Source organism: Thunnus albacares, chromosome 21, assembly GCF_914725855.1.
Source record: "Thunnus albacares chromosome 21, fThuAlb1.1, whole genome shotgun sequence".
Lineage (NCBI taxonomy): Eukaryota > Metazoa > Chordata > Actinopteri > Scombriformes > Scombridae > Thunnus > Thunnus albacares.
Genome location: NC_058126.1, coordinates 2,284,773 through 2,309,103, shown reverse-complemented (window position 1 = coordinate 2,309,103; position 24,331 = coordinate 2,284,773). Strand labels below are relative to the sequence as shown.

Below are 24,331 nucleotides of genomic sequence, written 5' to 3'. Positions count from 1 at the left end.
ACACAGACTGAAGTTCAGCACTCACACACACACACAGAGAGAGAGAGAGAGAGAGAGAGAGAAGCTATTGTTCATCCACTTCCTCCATCTCCTCCTCTGCTCTCCTGATGAGAGGCTGCCTCACTTCCTGTTAACCCCTCCTCCTCCTCCTCCTCCTCTCCTCTCTTTCTCCTCTTCCTCCTCTCTTAACAGAATAATTGGACATTTTGGAAATATGTTAATTTGCTGTCTGGCAGAGTTACTTCTTTAATTTGTCACACTGACCATCATTAATCTATGAAACTTCCCATCAGCAGCTTGTAGGAGACTCAGGAGACGTCACAGTGACGTGTGACAGAAGCAGGAAATCATGAAAGAACCAAACTTTCACTTTTTTTCACTATTTTTGCTTGAATAAATGACTGAAACGATGAATCAGACATCAGAGTAGCTGCAGCCGGTTAGCTTAGCTTAGCATAAAGACTGGAAGCGGGTGGAAACTGCTAGCATGGCTCTGTGCGAAGATAACAAACCCCTCCAGTTATCAGCTCCTCTAAAGCTGATTAACTGTGAGCAGAAAACCTCATAAAGTCACACCGGCTGTTTAATATCCTCACAACATTAAATACAGACGTGTAAACGTGCAAACGCTGCGGCTGAGAGTGAACACGTCCCAAGTCTTCCTTTTTAAATCTAATCACCAGCCGGCTGCTCTGTAACGTCAAATCATTAACAAACTTGTAGATAAGTTTCTGTGAGCATCACTCCTCCTCTTCCTCATCCTTCCTCCTCCTCTTTCTCCTCCTCCTCCTCCCTCCTCCTCCTCCTCCTCCCTCCATCCGTTGTGACATTCTTTCACAGCAGAGCCGCTCGGACTTTGGACCGGCAGTAAATACGGCTTTATTTGCTGCGAACAGGGTGAAGGTGGCTCTGAGTGAGTGTGTGTGTGTGTGTCAACCATCACACACACACACACTCACACACACACACTCATGCACTGGTAGTTTGCTCCAAGCTGCTTATCAGCAAGACAGTCTCACCACACCCACACCCCCCCCTCCCCTCCCCTCCCCTCCACACACACACACACACACACACACACACACACACACACACACACTCAGCTACTGGCATCCCATACAACAGGTCTGGCCTACATATGACTCTGAAACATTTCTGCTTCATTCCTGCACTCCTCCTCCTCCTCCTCCTCCTCCTCCTCCTCCTCCTTCATCCGTCTGCGTCTTCTGTGCGTCCAGGTGTTTCTCTGCATCCACTGAACTTCTGCCACAGCTGTTTTTAACATTTGATGGTTTCTGCTTCTTAAATGTGAGACTTTGCTGCCTTAATGATGATGATGTCATCTTGCCCTCTAGCATGTTGCCTCACTTCTTTCTCCTCTGATGATTTATTGACCACATGTAATAGATAATAAATATAGTTTCACAAAACACTGAAAGCTCATCTGCATATTTATGGAGCTGCTGCTGCTCTGTTAATCTGGGTGTAGATGCAGTGTTAGTGGAAGATGGAGAATGTGATGAAGCAGCAGCTCCGCCGCGACATAAACACAACACAACAAGTGCACTAAACTGCTCTCCTGTTGTTAAAGTCTGAACCACACACACAGAATCAGGAAGCTGCGTGGCCGCTGCTCGTCACCCCCCCCCCCCACCACCTCCCCCTCTGCTCTGTGAGCAGTGGAAGCTTCCTGCTCCCCCCCCCCCTCCTGCAGCAGCAGAGTGGTTCATCCCACCCGTCTGCAGCCAGGAAAGAGTTAAAACACACTTTAAGCATGATGGAGGCAGCTTCAGTCTCTCTCTCTCTCTCCCTCTCTCTCTCTGTCTGTCTCTTGCTCGCTCGTCCTCCTCCTCCTCCCCCGCTCACCTTTCTTGCTGACTAAACAGTTTTGTCAGCTGGCTGCTGCTCTGCTGCTGAGGATTGAAGAGAGGAGGGGAGGGGAGACACACAGAGAGAGAGAGAGAGAGAGAGAGAGAGAGAATGTAAATAGCAGTGTACTTTATGGCGGTTAAATCAACAAAGGTTAGATTGAGTTTTAACCGCAATCACAACCCCCGGGTCACTTCAGTGGACAGCGTGTGTGTGTGTGTGTGTGTGTGTGTGTGTGTGTGTGTGTGTGTGTGTTAAAAAGTAACTCCATCCTTCATGAGGCGGGTTTAGAGTTCGACCAGACTGACACGCTGCTTTTCTCCTTCACAGATCAACACAACAATATAAATCTGTATCTCACAATACAGAGCTGCAACTGATAATGACCTTCATTATCGCTTCATATTTTACCTTCAAACATCGAGATTCCAGTTTGTAACGTCTGTGCCTGAAGATGCTTCTCGTGATGTCAGAGAGGAGGAGGAGCTGCCGCCTGATTGGCTGGCTGGTTTTTTAATAGCCGTTAGCATCCCCCCGGAGCTAGAAGAGAAAAGATGCTGAACTGATCTGCAGCTCAGCGGCGGCATGTTAGCCTCACAGCTAACCTAGCCTCCCAGCTAACATGCTAATCTGAAGGAATAAATGATGTCTGAAGAGTTAACTCTGCTCTGGAGGACGAGTTTTAATAAACATGTAAATTAGGTGTTTAAAATGTGATGGGGGGGGATTATTGGTGTTGGATTAGTTTAGTGGATTATCTGCTACGTTAGCATCCGTCTCAGTTAGAAAACAACTCATTCTGGATACAAAGATTAACGTCTGTGTCTGGTTTTTAAATGACGTCTGTATTTGCAGTGTAAATATTTGTTATTATAAATTCTTCTTATTGTGTTTTAAAGTTGTAGTTTTAGTTGTTAAACAGTTAATTAGAGTGTGTGTGTTGTTGTAGTTCAGCGGTTAAGCAGCATGACGGAGCAGCAGCAGCAGCATGTGAATGGAGCGAACAGACCCGGCCTGCATAATCCCTATTAGTCTGACTGTTAGCAAGGCTGTAATCTGACACACACACACACACACACACACACACACACACACACACACACACACACACACACACAGACAGGCAACATCAGAGCAGCCATGAACACAGATTAACACGGTAATGAGAGCTCACACACACACACACACACACACACACACACACACACATACAAGTAGGCAGGAATGCATGCATGCAACTTAACACACACACACACACGCACACACACACCCCTCCCACCTCTGAAAAGGTACCACTGTTTGTTCTGCAAACACAGGACACACCTCGTTGCCGTGGTGACCACAGCGCCAACATGCCCCCAGACTTTTATTTAAGTCTTTTTGAGGTTTTTTTTTTCACATACGAGCTGACATCCATGTTTACCAGAGCATCTGCACGCGTGTGTGTGTGTGTGTGTGTGTGTGTGTGTGTGTGTGTCATCACTAAATACAATGAGACTGATAATTAGTTAACAACATGTCTGGGAACAGAAACACACACAAGATGGTTACACCATTGTAGGATTTAAGGGATTACACACACACACACACACACACACACACACACACACACGCTTACGCACGCTTGTGTTGCATGTGAAGATGCAGTTTGTAGATGACATGGTGTGTTTGTGTGTTTCAGAATGTGCTGGTTTCTGTCTCACACACACACACATAAGCCCATCATGCACCAGCACTAATTACAGGTTATTTGTTGTGCCCCGCCCACACACACACACACACACACACACACACACACACACACACGCAGTTATCATGATGACACACACTCAGTCAGACGAGATGCTGTGAAACATCCTGTCTCTCAGTGTAAAGTCAGAGTTGAGATGAGCCTTGAGAGCCACCGTTGACATTATAATCGTTATATATTAAATGACACTGTTTCCTGTTTTGTGTTCAGATAAATGAATCTTTAGAGGCTTTTCTGTTTGACCAACATAAAGTAGAATATAGAGACATCTCAGCTGGTTTATTTTCTAGCTGAAGGTGTTTTGATGAGTGAGAACGTCGTTCACAGTGGAAACAGCAGCACTAAGCTGTAGGTTGTTACCTGCTTCCCTCTGTCACACTGAATGTATAGTCTAGTTTCAAACTGATGAGGAAACACAGTGAATCATCACATACCAGATGCTGGAACCAGATAATAGATATGTAGGCTAATAGACGTTTCAGCTTCTCAAATTTGAAAATATGCATAAACACAGTTAGATGACAGGAAATAAAACATTCACACATTAAAGGCTTTAAAACGTCTTAAATCCAAGACCGTATTTAAAGCCTCAGTTTGTTTATTTTACATTTAAAACAAACAAAATTTAACATTTAACGCCAACGTTTGGTAGTTTTGAGACAGTTTGAGGTTGAATACTCGGCTTTAACTCACATGTTCATGTACATTTAATGTCATATATGGTCCTAGTTTTATTCTATACAGTACAGGAAAAACCACAGATAATGTGTAATTAAATATGTCCCTCGCTGAACGCTGTAGGAGATGTTTCTGTATGAGGAGAACAGACGGTTCTGGATGAGTCCGTCATGATGCACATCTGTCCCCCGCCGCGTCCGTCCGTCTGTCAGCTGATCGTACGCTCTCTTTCTTTCGTGCCTTTATTTCTATTCTTTTCTTTCTTTTTTCTTCTTTAATCTTAGTTTTTTTCTTCTTTTTCTGTCTTTTTTTTCCTGTTTGTCTTCATCTTCTCTTGTTTCCTCCTCAGTAAACCAGAGTCAGTGGATTTATTGATGTATTTAAGAATCCATCAACCTAAACTAACTGTTGAAGTGTGTGTGTGTGTTTTTAAAAGGGGTGTGTGTGTGTGTGTTTGATGGTGATGGGGGATGTGTGTGTGTGTGTGTGTGTGTGTGTGTGGGTGTGGTCTCAGGTGTGTATTGGGGGGTTTGCAGTAGGTGTGCCCACCAGACTCCATTCAGCTTTTAGTGAAAAATACAATAAAGGCTCCCATGGGAAAGTGCTCGGTGGGACACACACACACACACACACACACACACACACACACCTATGCATAAACACACAAAGCTGCACCTAAAGACTGTGTGTGTGTGTGTGTGTGTGTGTGTGTGTGTGTGTGTGTGTGTGTGTGTGTGTTGCCCTGGAGGTAGAGACACAAAGAGGCTCTGAGTCTTTTCACTCAACTGAAACCTGGTCCTCCTCAGCACCACGCCCTGCACACACACACACACACACACACACACACACACGCACACACTCATACACACACGCACACACACACACACACACACGCACGCACACACACACACCGACCTGCATCATTGGCGCCCAAATTAAGTGAACACCACTTTTAACGCTTCGTGCTTAAATCGCCGTGATGTCATCATCTACACACACACACGCTGGACACACCAGATCACCACGCCGCTCCTGTGTGTGTGTGTGTGTGTGTGTGTGTGTGTGTGATCACACAGCCGTTAGAGTTTTATTTTTCTATTGATTATTTTGATTTCTGTCTGTCCGCCATCTTTGTTTTTCTTCATTATATCTCCTCTTTTTCTTTTCTTTTGTCCTCTTTCTCTCCTCTCTCCTCCTCCCCCCATCTCTCCTCTCCTCTCTTGTTTCCTCCTCTCCTCCTCTTCCTCCTCCTCTTCCTCCTCCTCCTCCTCTCTGGTCTCTTATATAACTCTTATGTGGAGGGTCCAGTCATCCAGTGCAGATTAGACTTGAAACACACTTCAGAGAAACCGCTGTAGGCAGTGAGGCTGAGCAGGGGATTCTGGGTAATGTAGTTCAGAGGTGCAGCTCTTTAATGTTTTCCTGCTGTTGTGTTTGTTAGTTTCCTGGTTTAGTGAAGGGACTCTGCTTGTAGTTTCTACAGTTTCCTTCTTCAAAAACACTCTTTCTCTTTTTTTTTTTAAATCATCATTGTCCTGTAGCCTTTCAAAATAAAAGTCTTCAGAAGCTTATAAGGCTGAAGTCTGCAGATTCTGAGCTTTTGTTCATAAACTAACTCTGGGAGGGGGAGAGTCGTTTAAGTTGAAACAGAGGAATGCTCGATCCCTGCAGAGTCCCCCGCCGCTTCCTGCTTCCTCTCCAGACAGGAAGTGAAGGATACGACAGTGTTGTTTCAGCATCTCTGCAGCACCGATAAGCACAGACGAGAGACACCAGTGGTGCCTTAAGAGCCGGACAAAGTTTATCCCTCACTGTGTGTGTGTGTGTGTGTGTGTGTGTGTGTGTGTGTGTGTGTGTGTGCTCCTCAGTAACACATTAACTGCTTTATCTTGAGCAGCACTTTGCTCTCTGTGTGTAAAAGATGCTGTAAAACACACACGGCTCTCTGTGCACGAGTGAAACGCCATTTTGTAGCAGCATCACAAAATCCAAACCGTCCACCACCTCTGCAGAATCACACCTGAACTAAACTCCAGGAGTGTTTTCTCCACTTTGAGATAATTGATTAATTTACATCGAGCTGTTTGTTTCAACTTTGAACCAACTTCAACGTAAAAACACAACTTCTTGTTTTTCCTGAAGCTCAATTTATTGTTGAGCTGCAACGATTCATCAACACAATCATTCATTATCAAGGAAAAACATGTTGCTCGCTCCAGCTGCACAAGTTGTAATATTTTCAGAGTAAAGTCTGAATATTTTCAGAATAAAGGTGTAATTGTTTGATGATAAAGAAGTAAGTTGTTTTTTTACAAAACAGCCGTTAAAATTAAAAAACTGTCAGAAATGTGAAGAAGTGAAGAGTTAAAAGTGTTCAAACATACAGACAGGAAACAGCTCTGTCATGTTCAAACTACAGTTAACTGAGAGGAGACGTTTCTGATGTCAGGTGACACACACACACACACACACACACACACACACACACACACACACACACACACACACACACACAGCTGTGGGATGGGAGGGTTGCAGGCAGCGAGGGCTCTAATTGGCTGAATGTTCAGCCTTGAACTTTAGTCGTATCAGAGAAAGAGAAGGAGGAGGAGGAGGAGGAGGAGGAGGAGGAGAGAAAGTGGGAGAGAAGAAGAGGAAGAAGAAAAGGGATTGTGGTGGAGGAGAAGAAGAAGAAGGAGGATAAGGAGAGGGGAAGGAAGACGAGGCAGAGGAGGGAGAGATGGAAAGAGAGGAAGAGATGCAAGAAGGAAGGATGAAAGCAGAGATGAAGGAGGTGGAGAGAGATCAGGCAGTTTGAAGCCCTGAGTTTTGACTGGCAGGCAGCATCTCTACACACAGGAAACCAGAGGAAGAAGAATACGTCTCCTCTTTTTAAAGACGTAGTAGAAGAAAGGAGGGATGAGGAGGAAAATGAAAAGTATAGAGAGCGAGCATCTTTGGTCAGGCCTCAGCTGAACTGCATCATCTAATTACTGTGTGTGTGTGTGTGTGTGTGTGTGTGTGTGTCGACATGAAGGCTGTATTCTTCTGACACACAAAGACGGCCATTATAGTGAAAAGAGGGGGAGTTTCTCTCTCCATCATTATGTCTTCTCTTTCTCCATTTTTTTCATTCTTTCTTTCTCTCAACTTTTATCTTCTTCTCTCCATCACAAGTCCAGGTTCACTCCGTTTACCTAATTAATCCCAAATTGGTGATAAATTAGCAGCAGTGAACATATTCAGTTTAATATCCTGGAAAAACTAGAAAACTGGCAAATATTCACATGTGAGAAGCTGCTGCAGAGACTAAAAAATGACTCAAATGATTAATTCATTATCAAAATAGTGACTAATTTCCTGTCAGTATGATATTTAATATGAAAACACAGTTGAAGAGTCATAGTGTGTGTGTGTGTGTGTGTGTGTGTGTGTGTGTGTGTGTGTGTGTGTGTGTGTGTGTGTGTGTGTGTCGCCTTGAGGCCCCACAGCATGTTCATACACGCCAAAGCCGGTTTGAGCTTAGGCGTGTGTATGTACACACACACACACACACACACACACACACACACACACACACACACACACACACACACACACACAGTCGTCCTGTATTTCAGGTGATGAAAGAGCGGTGAGGTTTCCTTTGCATACAGAGAGATGGAGAGAAAAGAAAAGAAAAGAAAAGGAGGAGGAGGAAGAAGAGGAGGAGGAGGGAGACAGGAGGAGTCACACCCAGCTGCATTGTTGTTGTAACTCCAGCAGCAGGAGGAAGAGGAGGAGGAGGAGGAGGAGGTTGTTTTTCAGTCTTCATCTGCAGCTCCTCTCTGCTCAGCCACAATCATTTCATTATTAACAGATTTAAAGGAGGTTCCCAGTGTTCCCAGTGTTCCCAGTGTGTTAAAGCAGCAGTCAGGTGTCTGTAATCATTCCTCCTCTTCATACTGGATATTAAAAGATCCTTCAAATGTGCTTTCAGTGCATTTAAAGTCTGTGTGAAGCTTCTATCCAGCTTCATCAGTGGATATCTGACACATTTACAGTCTCAGTGTTTCCCTGTTGAGCTGCAGGTGGAAGTTTAGTAACAAAAAGAGAAACTTTGGCACTAAAAAGATGTAACGTTGAAAGATATCTACTTGATTCTGTCGTCCATCTCTTCCACTGTAAGCTGATGATGAAGGGATCTTGTAACGGTCAGTATGAACAGCAGCAGGAACATGATGAGAAACTGTGTTTAAAACCTCGACGGGTGTAAAAAGTTTCTCATGATGTTTCCAGATTTTTGGGGGAATTTCCTGCTGTTTCCACTCAGGTTTTTTTATTTTTTTTATTTTAATGCGTAAATTGAAAATGGAAATAAAAACAGGTGGATGGAAACACACTAACATGACACACACACACACACACACACACACACACACTGAGCAGCAGCAGCAGTTGTAGTCAGTTGGTGTTGAGATGAAGCATCTCTGCAGAAACACACACTGTCTGATAGAGAGAAGGATAACAGACACTGTGTTATAGATGTTACCAGCTGTGTGTGTGTGTGTGTGTGTGTGCATGCATGCACGTATGTGTGTGTGTGTGTGTGTGCAGACTTGCCTTTCCCTCCCACTTCTTCACTCTGACACACACACACACACCAGTATCTGTCAGCCTGCAAATATGTGGACTGTGAGTGTGTAACTGTGTGTAAGAAAGGCAAACGCACACACACACACACACACACACACACACACACACACACACAACAGCTGGCACACACACTGCCTGCATATCTGCTAACACAATTGAGAGAGTGTGTGTGTGTGTGTGTGTGTGGATTTATGGAGAGGATGAATGTGTCGCTTGTTGAGCGGAGAGACAACTGCTGGAGGATGATGGAGGGATGCAGGAGTGAAGTGATGGAGGGATGACAAGAAGGAGAAACAGCAGCAGCAGCTCTGACGAGAGGAAAGATTATTTAACAAAAAGTCAAATCAAATCAGCTTTTTGTGTTTTTAAATGATGAGGAAAAGAAGCAGCAGCTGTTTTTAAAGTCAATCAATCGTTTCAGTCTTTTTTTTTGAAAGCAAAAACATCAGAAATTCGATGTTTCAGCTTCTAAAATGTGAGAATTTTCTGCTTTTCTTGCTCTTAAATTCAAGTAAAGTGAATATATTGATGTTTTGGACTATCGGGAGGATAAAAAACATCAAATTTATCTTTATTCTGATGTTTTCTAAACCAATAACTGGTTCATCAGTAATGAAAATAAACAGTTGCAGCCTGACTTCATATCCCATCATGCACCTCTCTGTCTCCTCCATTCACGATATAATAACTATCGCTGTGACTGTGTTTGTATTTGACATCTTATTGAAGAGTTGAGAAACACACCGACCAACACGTCCTCAAAAAAACAAGTTCAATTACTGCGTTAATTCAACTCGTTAGTGACGAACCTTCAGAGACTCTGTAGTGAGTTTCTGCTTCACTCTCAGCGTCTCTCATAGCGTCGTATTCAGAGTCACTGTACACTAGACACAGTAAACAAGTCGAATACTGGACCGTGATTGGCTCCAGACTAGTTGTGATGTCACAAATCCTGCTCCAAATGAGTCAAACTAGATTCAGTTGAAAGTGTAAAAGCTGTGATATTTCCTCTTATTTTTCGTGTGTGTGTGTGTGTGTGTGTGTCAGTCATTAGCACTGCTGTTTCAGTGAAGTCATACAATCACACACACACACACACACACTTATAACAGTTTGTTGTCGTGCTGCCAGGTTAGCATCTGGTGACTTGCAAGTGAATAAGAAAAAAAAAAGAGAGAGTGTGTGTGTGAGGAGAAACACAAGTGGCTGGATCACACACACACACACACACACACACACACACACACACACACACACACACACACACACACACACACACACAGTGGCAGCGTCGCGGCGTAGCATGGCCAGGTTAGCATCTGTTAGCGTGGTGTGAATGAATGGAGGTCTCACAGAGGAGAGAGCAGAGGTCGTTGGCTGTCTCCAACACCTGTTTGTGTGTGTGTGTGTGTGTGTGTGAGAGACAGCTGCTCTGCACGTTGACAGGGACCCCCTGCTCTGACTTATTGCCCCCCCCCACCCTCACCCTCCTCCTCCTCCTCCTCCTCCTCCACCACTATGGCTGTAATTACAGAAGAAAAGTGGAGGATGGAGAGAAACGAAAAGTAACGACGGAGGAAGAGATGCGGACGGAGAGGACGAGAGAGAGAGAGAGAGAGAGTCAGCTGACGTTGAATTTTTCTGCAGGCTTTTCATTTTCTGCTCGTCTTTCCCATGATGATATGAGGAATAGACCCGTGTTTAAATACAGGAAGTAATACTGCAGCGTCATGACGGACAGAAGCAACAACACTTTCTGTTTGATGAACACTGATACAGAAAACTGTCCCACAAAAAAAAAAAACTCTGACTTTAATGAAGCATCAGCAGCACGTCAGGCCGCTCGAGGTATCACCAGGGTTTTATAAGGCGGTCCGGGGGCATCCGTGGTCGTCATAGAGACGTTACGAAACATCTGAAGGAGTCGTACGCGAGTTATAAAACATGTTAAGTCCTTATAAGCCGTGTGTGAAGCATCATAAAGAGACTTCTCGTGCCTGAGAGTCTTTAAAGTCTATTTTCAGTTCTGCCTCTGGAATTTTTTTTTCAGTTTCCTTCAGTCTGGAGGTCGATCGGCTCTCCTACTGTATGTTTAGAAGAAGATCTGACTAAACTACTTTTTATTTTTTTTTGTTTTACACTCACCACATGCTCAGACTTGAGCTGAAAGTTAACCAATAATCTTGCGTGTACTGACTCATCTGTGTGTGTGTGTGTGCGAGTAGTTTGAACAGTTGATAAGGATGCTGTGGAGAGACGAGAGCGAGCGAGCAATAAAAGAACAGAGAGAGGGGGAGAGAGAGAGAGAGAGAGGAGGGTGTTGATGTCCTTGAGGCAGAAGTCGGGCAGTTTGCCAGCAAGCAGCCTCAACAGCCAATCAGCTGTGAGGTAACATGGTTAAGGTGGCAGGCAGCCGGCCAATCAGGGCAGAGTTTAGTGAGCGCGTGCGGGATCATCAACGGTGAAGCGGCTCGTCCGGTCTGACTGGATTCTCTCTCTCTCTCTCTCTCTCTCTCTCAAGACGTTTTTCTTTATGTTTTCCTCTCTGCCTCCTTCTTCTTCTTCTTCTTCTCTCACTTCCTTTTTTTTTTTTTTTTTTTCTCCACACCCATCACGCTCTCGTTCTCCACTCCTCCCGTTCTCTTGAACCTTGCTCGACCCGCTCCATCCACGCCGTGTGTCGGTGTGGATTGTGAAACGCCGCCGTGATGATACACGCCGTTTCTTGTAAAAGAACTCATAGGTGTGCGTGTGTGTGTGTCACATATTTAATGACACATATTTAATGACACATGTAATTCTATGGAAGATTTAAAGTGCTTCAATTAAAACAAATCAAACAAACATAAAGTGAAATAAACAATAAACATGTTTACTGTTGGTTTTCTGTATTTTGATCCATTAACAGAGAAAAGGTTCATTAGTTAATCAATAATAAGAATAATAAGTTAGTTGCAACACAACATGTGATAATTCATGTTCGTTAGATCACAAAGACGTGTTAGAGTTTAATGAATCTAAATCTTCCATCGTGTATAATTAAGCTTTACAGAAATAAATGAACCAAATAAATAAATAAATAAATAAATAAATAAATCTGATGTTTTTGAGCTTAAAATTAAGATTTTACACGACCCACGTGAAGGTATTTCAGTTTATGTGCATTTACTTTGTCATAATTGAATGAAAAATGTATTAAAAAGAACAATTATTTAACTTTGTCTTTATTGACATGTATTTCTATAAGACTTTACAATCAAACTCTTTATTTCTTTTGATTTGTTTTAATGTAGGCAGTTTAAATCTTCCGTATATGTCTATAATCAACAGTTAGTCTGAAGTTTATCTTTATATCTTCTCAAGTTTCAGCGTCTCTGACGCCGTCAAAATAAAACTTAATAAACTGTTTGTTTTAATGTTGTTAATATTTGACATGTTGTGGCTGCATGATGTTAAAGTGAACTTGGCAGCAGTGTGTCTCCATATTTTTCTTCTTCTCAGTTAGTCAAACTGTCTTTTTGTGGACGATGTTGTGATAATGTTTGAATTCATCTTTGATAACGAGATAATTAGACTCTTAACGTCCTTTCATCGCTTCGTCTTCCCTGATTTTACTCGATGCTGCTTTTATTCTGTTTCCTGTGAAGCACTTTGTTGATGACAATCCTAATAAAGTTCATTATAATCATGATAATATCTTATTTAAATAGAACTTATCTAAAAGGTGAAGCGGTGCTTAGATACAGTCTGAACACCATCCCTCCTCTCTCCTTCCTCCTCCTCTGATCTTCTACTCCAACCTTCATCATCTCGTCTCTCCTCCTCCTCCTGCGTCTCGTCTAATTCTTTCCTCTCCCGAAGCGTCTTCTCCATTTTTTTTCTCCTCTGCTCCTCCTTCTCCTCTTTTGTCTCCTCTCTCCTCCTCTCCTCCTTCGGGCCCTCTGCACTTGTCTGTGCCTGTCAACCAAAAGCAGAGCAGCATTCTTAAACACACACACATTCCTCATCCTGCTCGGCGAGTTATTTTTACCGTCGGCGTGTGTTACAGGCCCGCCGATGGCCGCTGGCCTGCTTTCACAGTTGGAAGCATCTTTTCATCCACAAACTGCTCTCAGGTTTTTTTTTTTTTTTTTTGCTCCGTCATTCCTCCTGCTCATTTCCAGTCAACCCAGTTACACTGTAACAGACACTAACCAGCACACACACACCGACGCCACGGCTGGTTAATGTTTCATGGCTTAAGAGTTGGTAGTAAATTGCGGTTTAAAAAAAAAAAAAAAAAAAGTCTGTTAAACGGAGCAGAGCAGACGTCTTGAAGAAGTCGGAGGTTTTATACTCCAGTGCTTCACTTTTAACTGTCGTACAAGTTATTTAATCATTAAACTTTCACGTCTGTGATTTTTGATCATTTGAAACGATGCTTTGGAGCAGAAGTTTGCAGCTTTTACTTTTTATTTCCAGGTTATCCTGATTTACCCTCGATGAATAACTGCATGTCATTTAGAAAATTTAAATTTTCACTTTAATTTGCTCCGTCAGGTAAAAACTAGTTTACAAGACAACAAACCGTCATTGAGTAACAAGCTAACAGTCACATCTGACACCAAATAACTTTCTTTGTTTGAAAGAACTTCTAAAATACAGATTAATGTTCATATTTTTGGTGTCTTTTATCATCAAAACATGAAAACTTACATGCTAACATTAAATGCTAACGTTACATGCTAATATTAAATGCTAATGTTACATGCTAATATTAAATGCTAATGTTACATGCTAATATTAAATGCTAATGTTACATGCTAATATTAAATGCTAACGTTAAATACTAATGTTAAATGCTAATGTTACATGCTAATATTAAATGCTAATTTTACATGCTAATATTAAATGCTAATGTTAAATGCTAATATAAAATGCTAATGTCAAATGCTAATATTAAATGCTAACGTTAAATGCTAATGTTAAATGCTAATATTAAATGCTAATATTATCAGTTTGTATGTCTTTTAAAGCAGGATGCTTTAGTAAACACATTTAGACACAATCATAACAGACTTAAACTTTGTTATTATAAAACTAAATGTGAAATCTTGTAAAGGGGCAACTCCCCACTCTTCCGTTATTTATGATGAGGTGTCTGATTAGCCTCATATGTCGTCTGTTGCTCTTTATATCTTGGTGTATTGTGACGTCCGTGTGGTTCAGGTGTGGTTCAGTTTAGAGAAAGATGGCGGTTTGAGTTCAGTGAAGACAGGAGCAGCTTTGTTTTGGGTATAACGGCACCATGATTGAGCAAAATAGCCTCAAAGTCCAGCAGCTCCATGATTTTAAGTTTTTTTCTAACTTCTGTCATCATGAAATGTGAAGCCTGGTTGTAACATGTGCAGCTCTTCCTGTCAGCGGCGGCGGCGGCGGTGCTGCTGCAGGTTTTAAAGCTGCGGGCGGAGAACCTTTTAAAGCTACGAACAATGCAGCAGGGCTGTGTGTAGCACAACAAAGCTAAAGTGAGTTAGCGGGGTAGCTCATTAGCTGCTGGCTTAGCGGGGGCTTTGTGTGGTGGAGGGAGAACATGGTGATAAACCCTGGTTTAGAGGTGGGAGCTGTGGCACCTCCCTGGATCAGCTTACACCTCCTCTATCTCCCAACAATACACCGCTCCAGTAGCACCAGCAGATACAGAACGTCACACCTTAAATCATCCTGCTTGATCAGAGTTTATATCTCTAAAGTTTAAAGTTTCCCTTCAGGCTTAATAACAATAATCTGTCTTTGTTGCTGTATTGATTTTAGTTAATTGGTAAAGATGTCTCCTCCTCTCCTCTCCTCCTCTCCTCCTCTCCTCTCCTCTCCTCTCTGTCCATCCTCAGTTGCCTCCTAATTAGTCTTACCAACCCTCTTAAGCTTTTAATCTTTCTCTCTCTGTCTCCTCCTCCTCCTCCCCCCTCTCTGTTTCCTCTTCATCCCTCCATCATCCCTCCATCCATCCATAAATACATCCTCTCTTCATTCATGCAGCCTGTTGCATCCCCTCCATCCATCCGTTCATCCATCCATCCAGCCATCCATCCATCCATCCCTCCATCCTCGCTCTCATTATATCTTCCCCTGTCAGATTTTTCTCTCCTCCCTCCATCCCTCCATCCCTTCATCCCTCCATCCCTCCCCTGCTGTTCTTACCTCAGTCTGCCCGTCTAACAGTAGCAGATTATCGTCCCTCCCTCCCTCCCTCCCTCCCCGCCTCGTGTTCATCCCGTCTGCATCAGGAGCTCCTCGCCGTCTTTAGCTCGGCTCTAAGCCTCCGTTTTTTATCTACAGTCAGTCGTATTAATTCAGCAGCAGCTTCCTCACAAACCATCTTCTTTTTATTACTCTTCATTTTTACACTAAATCATCCAAATGATCAGATTCCAGCTTCTTCAATCACCAGTGTTTCATCTTTAGGAAACACCCTGATTATCTTTATCATGAAATATCCTTATTAATATCTCGCAGGCCTTTATGTATCTGACTTTAAACATGTTATTATCTGCTGTTTAAACTGCAGGTATCTCATGTGTTTAACTTCATGCATCATTTCCTTTTTAAACCCATAAATCACGTGTCTGCGACGTCATTTCTCCCGTCCACATGCCTGATTCCTCTTTTCACAACTAAACAACACGGTGAAGATGCTGAGTAGTTATTTTTTCTGATCATAAATGTTACAACTCTGCTTTTTTTCACTCTGAATCTGCTCTTTACATTCCTCTGTGTCTTCTAGTAGTTTTATATAAATGTGAGCAGCTTCTCACAGCTAAAGCTCGACCTGATTTTAAGGAACTTTATGTGTCTTTTTTAAGTGTCTCCTTGTTATCTGACATTGGCCTACATACTGACGATACCAGGTATCTCCTCTGTTACCCATGATGCACTGAGTCTCTCTCTCTGCATGGCGCCGTCTCAGTGAAGTTTCTCTGTAATCTGACTAGTGATCGTATCAGCACACTAAGAACACTACGACTCACTACGCTGCACTTTGACCTCAGTTTGTGTTTTGATACAGGAAGTGAAGCTGCGTTTGTGTTCATGTGATGCTACTTTCTACATTTCAGAGGGAAATATTGTACTTTCTACTCCACTACATTTATTTGACAGCTTTAGTTACTTTTCAGATGAAGATTTGACACAATGGATAATATAACAAGCTTTTAAAATACAACACATTGTTAAAGATGAAACCAGTGGTTTCCAACCTTTTTGTCTTTTGACGTCTTACAAAAAGCAGTGTGTAGTCGGGGTCACATTTCACATGTCTATGAGTTGTTAACAGCTCCACCAAATAGTGATTTTTCCCTCTAAACTTCTCACATGCTTTCATTTCAATAAATGTTCAAATGATCCAATATTTCAGCAAAAAATCAAAGATTAGAGAAAAAGTCCAAAAACTGAAAACAGATTTGTGTATCAGAACTTTGTTTTTTCTTCTTTCCTCTCCCATTAATCATCTCACCACCCCTCAGATTTATCTGCTGACCCTTTGGAGGGGCCCCGACCCCTAGGTTGGGAACCACTGGACTAAACTAGCTAACTGTATATAAAGTAGTGTAAACTAGCTCCACCTCCAGCAGCTACAACAGTAACATGCTGCTCTAACACTGATGCTTCACTATTAATAATCTAATGATGTCATATATAATAATATATCAGTCAGAGGGACCAAACCACTACTTTTACTGCAATACTTTAACTACATCAAGCTCATAATACTTATGTACTTTTACTGCAATACTTTAACTACATCAAGCTCATAATACTTATGTACTTTTACTGCAATACTTTAACTACATCAAGCTCAGAATACTTATGTACTTTTACTGCAATACTTTAACTACATCAAGCTCATAATACTTATGTACTTTTACTGCAATACTTTAACTACATCAAGCTCATAATACTTATGTACTTTTACTGCAATACTTTAACTACATCAAGCTCATAATACTTATGTACTTTTACTGCAATACTTTAACTACATCAAGCTCATAATACTTATGTACTTTTACTGCAATACTTTAACTACATCAAGCTCATAATACTTATGTACTTTTACTGTAGGAAGATTTTTCATGCAGTACTTTTGCTTGTATTGGAGTATTTTTACATTGTTGTATTTGTACTTCTACTACAGTACTTCGTCCACCGCTGCTGTTATTTATGCCATATTGCAACTTCAAAGGAAATACTTCTCATTATTATCATTATTATCTTTATGATGGTAGTACACATGGATTCTCTCTGGATGAAGAACTACATTAACGTCTATCAGTGTTAACGATACTTTAATTTACAGGTCTGTCATTTTCCCTGAAAAGAATGATGTAATTAGTCGTTAATTGAATCTTTTTAAGTTTATTGATTTGTTTATTTTATTGGTTTATTTCAGTGAACATGAATCAACATTGAATTAAAGACCGTAAATTAAAGAATTGTTGTGTTTTTATTTGAAATTGTGTGTTTTTTTTTTTTTTTTTTCTTGGCACATTGTATGTCCAGGTGTGTATTAATACCTGTTGTTTCCCGTGTGTGTGTGTGTGTGTGTGTGTGTGTGTATATATATATGTGTGTGTGTGTGTGTGTGTCACTGACTGTCTCTCTGTGCTCTCCCCCTGCAGTGTGAGCAGAGGTTGCAGACACACACACAACAAACCCCGCCCCCTCCCGCCCGCCCGCCCCGCCCCCGAGACACGAGTGAGCGAACGTTGCTTTACGAAAAGGACGGGTAAATATACTCCTCCCTCCTCCATCCATCCATCCATCCATCCATCCATCCATCCATCCATCCATCCCACAGCCATCGCTCTGCCTGCCGCGCTTCTTCATAACTTTCTCTCTCTCTGTCTTTCATCCCTCGCTTCCGACATCATCGCGCCCGCCACACCCCTCATCCCCTCTTTCTCCTCCCCCCCCATATCGTCCAGCAGCATGGCCGTCATCCCTCCATCCTCCCCCCGCCCTCCTTCCTTCCTCCACTTCCTCATTCTTGAGCATCTCCGCCGTCTTCCATCCGCTTTCAAAATAAAAAAACGTTTTCAAAATAAAACACCTGTAAACGCTGCATCACCTGCCGTTCCCTCGCTCCGCCTCTTCACCTGTCAGCTTCACATCACTCGTTTTTTCTTCAGCTTGTTGCAGAAAATATAAGTTGTTGTTGTTGTTGTTGTTCACATACTTTTGCTTTTTTGCATGTGATGCAAACGAGACTCTTGTTAGTTTCATCATGATGTTTCTGTGACTGCGGCTCCGTCTATTTCCTGAGTTCCTCTGTAGTTTCTGGCTCTTCATTTCTCTGATTTGCAAGGATGTTTTGTGGTTTCCTTGTTCTTTTCCTTCTCATAGTGAATGTTGTTGTGTTAATGTTCAATCACAGCCTTTGTATGTTAGACTTTAATGATTTATGGCCTCGGCTTGAAGGCAGTTTTCATAGTCACAGGGCTGAGCCGTGAACGTTGGATCTTGTATGTTTTCAGTTAGTTCTACTTCTGTTTGGTGGCAGAACAAACACAGATGCTTTTTTGTTCTTCCACTTGTTACTTTCACATCTCAGTAAATCTGCAAATATCTTGATTCTTAAAGGACTTTTAAATATGTTCAAACATCTGATTTTGTTCCGTTTCAGCTCCTCCTCTTCATCATCACACATACAGTATCCTCTCCTCTAAAGTCATGTGATGCAGAAATATTGGTTTGTTTTCATTTTAACTGATCCATCAAACGGAAACGCTCCCCAGATGTTTTGTGCGGGATGACGGACGGACATCACTCACCGTTTCACTACCGTCAGAGAAACATTTACACCAATCAGATGTAATTTACATGACATGATAGCAGCATGTGTGTGTGTGTGTGTGTGTGTGTGTGTGTGTGTGTGTGTGTGTTAGACAATCATTGGAAGCCAAATGATTGTCTGAGTGAGTTTTGTGAGCATAAATAAAGTGATTGTGACTGTTTGCACAACGCACTAGTGAAAAATTGGCTCACTAAAATCAGGTTTCTGTGAGTCCATCAGCTGTTAAATTCACTTCCAGATGTATTTAAAGTCTTTTTATGACTGTTTTCTAAAAGGGAAATGAAGTCTGAATGTGACTTTAAACATAATTAACATATTTTTTTCTGCAAAAAAATGGAGGAAATGAGTGTTGTTCAGTTTACACTTGAGTTCTTAGTAAAGATGAGACTGCACACACACACACACACACACACACACACACACACACACACAGGATGAATGTGTGTGTGTGTTTGTTCAAGTGAGTGTGTGAGAGAGAGAGAGAGTAGAGGAATCTGCGTGCTGATTGGCTGAGAGCTGGCAGACATTTTCCACAGTCAGACTGCTCAGTGGTTGGCTGAGACTCTCCCCTCCCCCCGCTGCCTCCAGGCTCTCTGGTATGCCTTACAGTAGAGCTGACACACCGTCGATGCTATCTCAACACTTTATCACGTCGGGTCTAAACTCCACTCTTGTGTGTGTGTGTGTTTTTTTTTTTTGTGTGTGTGTATGTGTGTTGACTGCACCGCAAACACACACACAGACACACACACACACCGGTCAATCTGTAACTAAGCTGGAGGATAGAAAGCACACAGAGGAGGGAAGAGCCTGAAAGACAAGATGATGCAAGAGAGAGAGAGAGAGAGAGAGAGAGAGAGAGAGAGAAGGGAGGGAGGAGAGAGAGGAAGATGAGCAGAGAGAGAGAGAGTCTGGGTTTGTCGTCTTCTTGCAGCAAAAATTAAGAGCAAATCTGAGGCAAAACTCAGTATCATAGTTTAAAATAAAATTAAACTTCCTTTTTCTTTTTTTAGTCGACAGCAGCAACATATCTGCTCTGTCAGTCCTCTTCTACTTTGAGAAAAAAAAAAAAAAACCTGAAACCAAGAGAGAAATTAATATTTGTAATTGTTTCATAGCATTAGTTCCTTATTTCAATACAGCAAATCAAATCTTTTGCATGATGTAACGTCGTGTCGTTCTCTCTCACCAGCGGAGCAGACGGTCACACTGAGCCTGACTGCATCCTGCTCCTCAAGACGCTGAACAACAACAACACCTCGTTAGCTTCCTGCTAACGTCTCCTTCTTATCTTAACTCACAAATATGAACACACGTCTTGTCCTGCGGTTTAGCTTTGTTGAACGAGCCGCCGAACAAACATTCACTGAGGGGGGAAGCGCACCGCTAACATCAGTTAGCAAGCTACATAGCTAATTATCTGCTCAGCCTGCAGCACATGAACTGCAAACTTCACTTCGGACCAGTTAGATGCCGGCTTGGTCGTTGCTCTTTCAAAAATCCCCCGTTAGCGACACGCTGTCCGTCCATGAGGTGTTTGTTTACTTTGGTAAACAAACACCGGTAGCCTGCCAGCTGCTGTCAATCAAACACAGATACCGACACAAACCCTCCAGCCGGCGGAGACTTTTCTAAACAATGTTTAAAAACATGTTGCAAAGAGGGAATCTGATTTCAGTTGGACTTTAAAGTATTGGTTCAACCAAATTATATAAAATGAATGGATTAGCAGGTGCAGTAATCAGATAAAAGCAATGCATTAACAGTTGAAACAAGTAGCTAAAAGTGATGGATTAACTCTAGTAGAAGTAGGTAAACTTGACCAGATAGACCATCAACTGACAATTATATTTTATGGAAACATCTGTGTAACAGTTTCCACTTTTTGTAATGATGAGTGGAGTCATGAGCTCATTAAAAGATATACGTTTCTGTTGTAAACGACCAGGTGATGCCGGCGTTAAGTCGGCTTATTGTGTGTGTAGTTTCATAGGTGTGTTAACAAGTTAGGGCAAAGTTCTGCTGTGAGGGAGCGGAGGAAGGAGGGACGTCAGGAGTGGAGGATGGGTGATGGCAGCTGAGTGTTAGATGGTGGTGTGGGAGGGGAGGGGAGAGGGGAGAGGGGAGGGGAGGGGAGGGAGGGCGTCGTCAGTGAAAAGAGAGAGAGAGAGAGGGAGAGAATGACCATCAATCTCTCTCTCGCTCTGAACACACACTCTCACACATGGGGAAGCAGCAAAGCACTCTCCTGTGACTCCCGTGAGTGTGAGCTTCCTGTTGTGGTCGAGACACAGAAACAGAAAGAGATCAAGAGTTTCTGTGGCCTCACAGTCGAGTTAAGTAACGAGCAGGATTAGCTGAAATACCAGCATCACTGCCATTTCTCAGTAGGATTGAAGGTTTACTTCGGGGCAATATATCACTCTTAATGAAAAGCTGAGATGCCTCAAATGAAGTTTAATTTTTAAACTAATTTAAGCATGCACTGGCAGGAAAGGAGCATCCATCACATGTAGCTATTTTAGCTTGTTGTGTCAGTAGCTTTAGGCGTTGGAGCATTAATGTTGGACGCTAAGTTATGAAGCACCTGTTGAGCACTACTCTGCACTGTAATGTTAAAGGAGGGTTCACAATGTTTCCAGTGTGTCTTTAAACCAGCAGTCAGGTGTCCGTATGAACAGTGAAAGAGGTTTTCCTCGCTGTAATCATTCCTCCTGTTCATACTGGACGCTGAAGCTTCATATTAGCTTCAGATAAACTTTTAAATACATTTTGTCCTCCATCACTTCCATTGTAAGGTCATTATGAAGGGATCTTCTAATGGTCAGTATGAACAGGAGGAATGATTACAGCAAGAAAAAACAGCTTTAATGTTCATTGCTCGCACTCTGCTTCAGTACAGTTTCAGAAAAATCATTTTGCTCTACAGCTGGACTTTCGGCTGCCATTTTAGCATGAAAAGTAATTGGATGAAAATGCTGCAGCTGAAAAGTTGATCCAGCTGACTTAAACTAATTAGCTTCAGCTGCCTGCATCAGTATAGCAAAAATAGCTTTGTAGGCTAATTAACTACAGATGCTAGTACCAGTACTGGGATGGTACACAGTTAGCCTACTTGGTGTAAATGACTTGAGATTCAAGAGTCCCTGTTTTCTGTCAGTGGTAGTTTGAGGTAATGTTAGCATAAATATCATCCGATTTAACATCTCTGCTACATAGCAACAAAAATATTACAAGTAAGGTTGTTATTGAAAACATAGTTTGATTAGCCTAAATATCAACATCATCACCATTAATTACCAGATGTTCATGTCAGTTGTCAAACAACCTAATGTAGTTGTTGAAAACATTTAAAGACCATTAAAAAATAATATAAAAATATATCTACTTTGCTAACAGGTTTAAATAGCCTAAATGTCGACATCACCAACTGAAGCTAATTAGCTGCGGTTGCCTTAATCAGTAGTCTGTCAGTTAAACAAAGATAGCTATGTAAGCTAATTAGCTTAAGATGCTAGCAATATTACTTCATTTTCATGTCATATAAGGTTTGCTAACGTAGCATAAATAACATAAGATTCAACGTGACTTATAGTGGCAATTTCATGTTCTAAATAATATGTTGCTTTAACAAAACTAGCCTTTATGCTAATGTAATATGAAAATAATACGCCTTTATATGAGTAGTTAGTGAGCTTGTAGCCTCAGATGCTACATACTAAAAGTCACTGAGTTTTAGCCAGTAGCAATCTGTTATTTTGACCCCAAATCTGTCACGAATGTATTTTCTTGTACAAAACTATGTGCATATGACATTAAAAAGATACACAAGTTATTAACAACTAACAACAAACCGTGACATGTAAGTTTAAAAAGAGTAGATTATAACAAGCTTTAGTTTGGTTAAATAACCCAACAGTAAAATAAAAAATAAAACTGGGTCAAAACAACCACATGTCACATTAATCCAATGTTGCGTTGGTGTTATATTGACCCAAACTGGGTCAAATCTTAACCCAGTGATTAATATTTTATATTTGTTTTATGGTTGTATGTTAGAGGTTTTGTATTTAGATCAGTTTCCTCCAGTTGTACTTGTTGTAATTGGAGACTCAGTCAGCACTGACTATAGGCTAATGAAGCCTGGATGTATGTTTATAGGAATGTTGACTGGAATCTGGTTTTTCCGTGTGTCTCTGGGGCGTTTAACTGTATGTGTATGAAGCCATTTTGAATGAGGTGAAGAGAGAGAACGACAGTTAGGAGCGGGGGTTAGGGGAGGGCAATAAATAACCAACATATGGTCACCGGATCCAGTCCTCCCCCACTCCTCTATCTATCTCTCTATACATCCCTCCATCCCTCGCCTCATCCCACTGCTAAACACAGACTGTATATACAAATATCCTACCACGCAAAAGCAGAGTGATATAAATATAAAAAAGGAGAAGCAGGAGGAGAAGAGGAAGAGTTAAAAGCAGAAAGCAGAGAGAGTTGAGGATGAGTCCTGCAGGGCTGTTTGCTTTCTACAGCAGGTGTCAGTTTTGTCAGTTTGCCTCTGGCTCTCTGCCCGACACATGACTGTGGCTGTAAATGATGCTAGCCGGCTACTAAAGTTGCTAATGCTCTATAGGTTACTGCTAGGTGTGTATAAGTACACAGATTTCTTGGTTTGGTATTTTTTCAGTACAGCAGGGGGGAAAAAAAAGAAAGTCAGATTATAACATTTTTGTTCTTTGGTTTTTAAAAAGTTAGCGTTAAAGCGTGTGGCTGTAACAATGACAGAGCATTATTTAGTTAACAGTAAACTGCTTCTGACCTGCTGAGCTTTGTAATTTATCCTCCACATGCGTTAAGACCTTTTAAAATGCGTTAGGCAAATTTAGCAGTAATAGTTTGGCTCATATGGAGTTTCTGAACCGAACGTTCTGCACCGAATGGGTCAGAACTGATTGTTAGCCTCTGTACTCTATCCAACGATGCTAACTGCTAATGCTAGGCTGTTAAAGGATAACAACTCCCAAGCTGAATACTAAGCTAATGCCGATTAGCTCACCAAAAAACTACTTCTGAGCTTCTTGGGATGCTACCAGTGCCACACGATGCTAGTTTGTTAGCTTTAAAGGCTGCTAACATCAATGAGAATGCTACTAAGTTAGCGCAGAAACAATTAGTTGATTAAAGAGAGAAAGTAATTTATTCTGATTTAGTAAAGTTACAACTGCTGGTAACAACTTTGTGCTAATCAACATGCTAACATTCAATCCTTTGTTGATATTTTAGAAACCTGTGATAGGACATTAAAGTAATCAATCATAAATTGAAAATAAAAAGTTGTAGCCTTAATGCTAACTAGCTTATGTAGGCTGCCGAAGCCTGCTAACATAATACATGTAGGTTGCTACTAGTTAGCTATGTCATCTGCTAGCTTGAAATAAATGCAGATTCACATCTAAAATCAAACAAAGAGATATTATACATCATTTAGAGTTATAAGCTTATGAATTGGATTTTTATTCTTGTATATAAGTCATAGAAACTTGAGGCAGATCCCTGCTGTGACTCTGGCA

General features: G+C 41.7%; 1 protein-coding gene across 4 annotated transcripts in view; it reads left to right on the top strand.

Annotated features, from left to right (window-relative positions):
- Nucleotides 1-24,331, top strand: part of rreb1a (ras responsive element binding protein 1a) — a 71,391-nt gene that overhangs the window by 11,335 nt on the left and 35,725 nt on the right. For 2 of the 4 annotated variants that reach the window (XM_044339137.1, XM_044339136.1), the window contains exon 2: nt 17,587-17,693. The exons of the other annotated variants lie outside the window; for them this stretch is intronic. The gene's annotated coding sequence lies outside the window, so the exon portion shown is untranslated. The remainder of the gene's footprint in view (nt 1-17,586; nt 17,694-24,331) is intronic. 4 annotated transcript variants of the gene reach the window in all.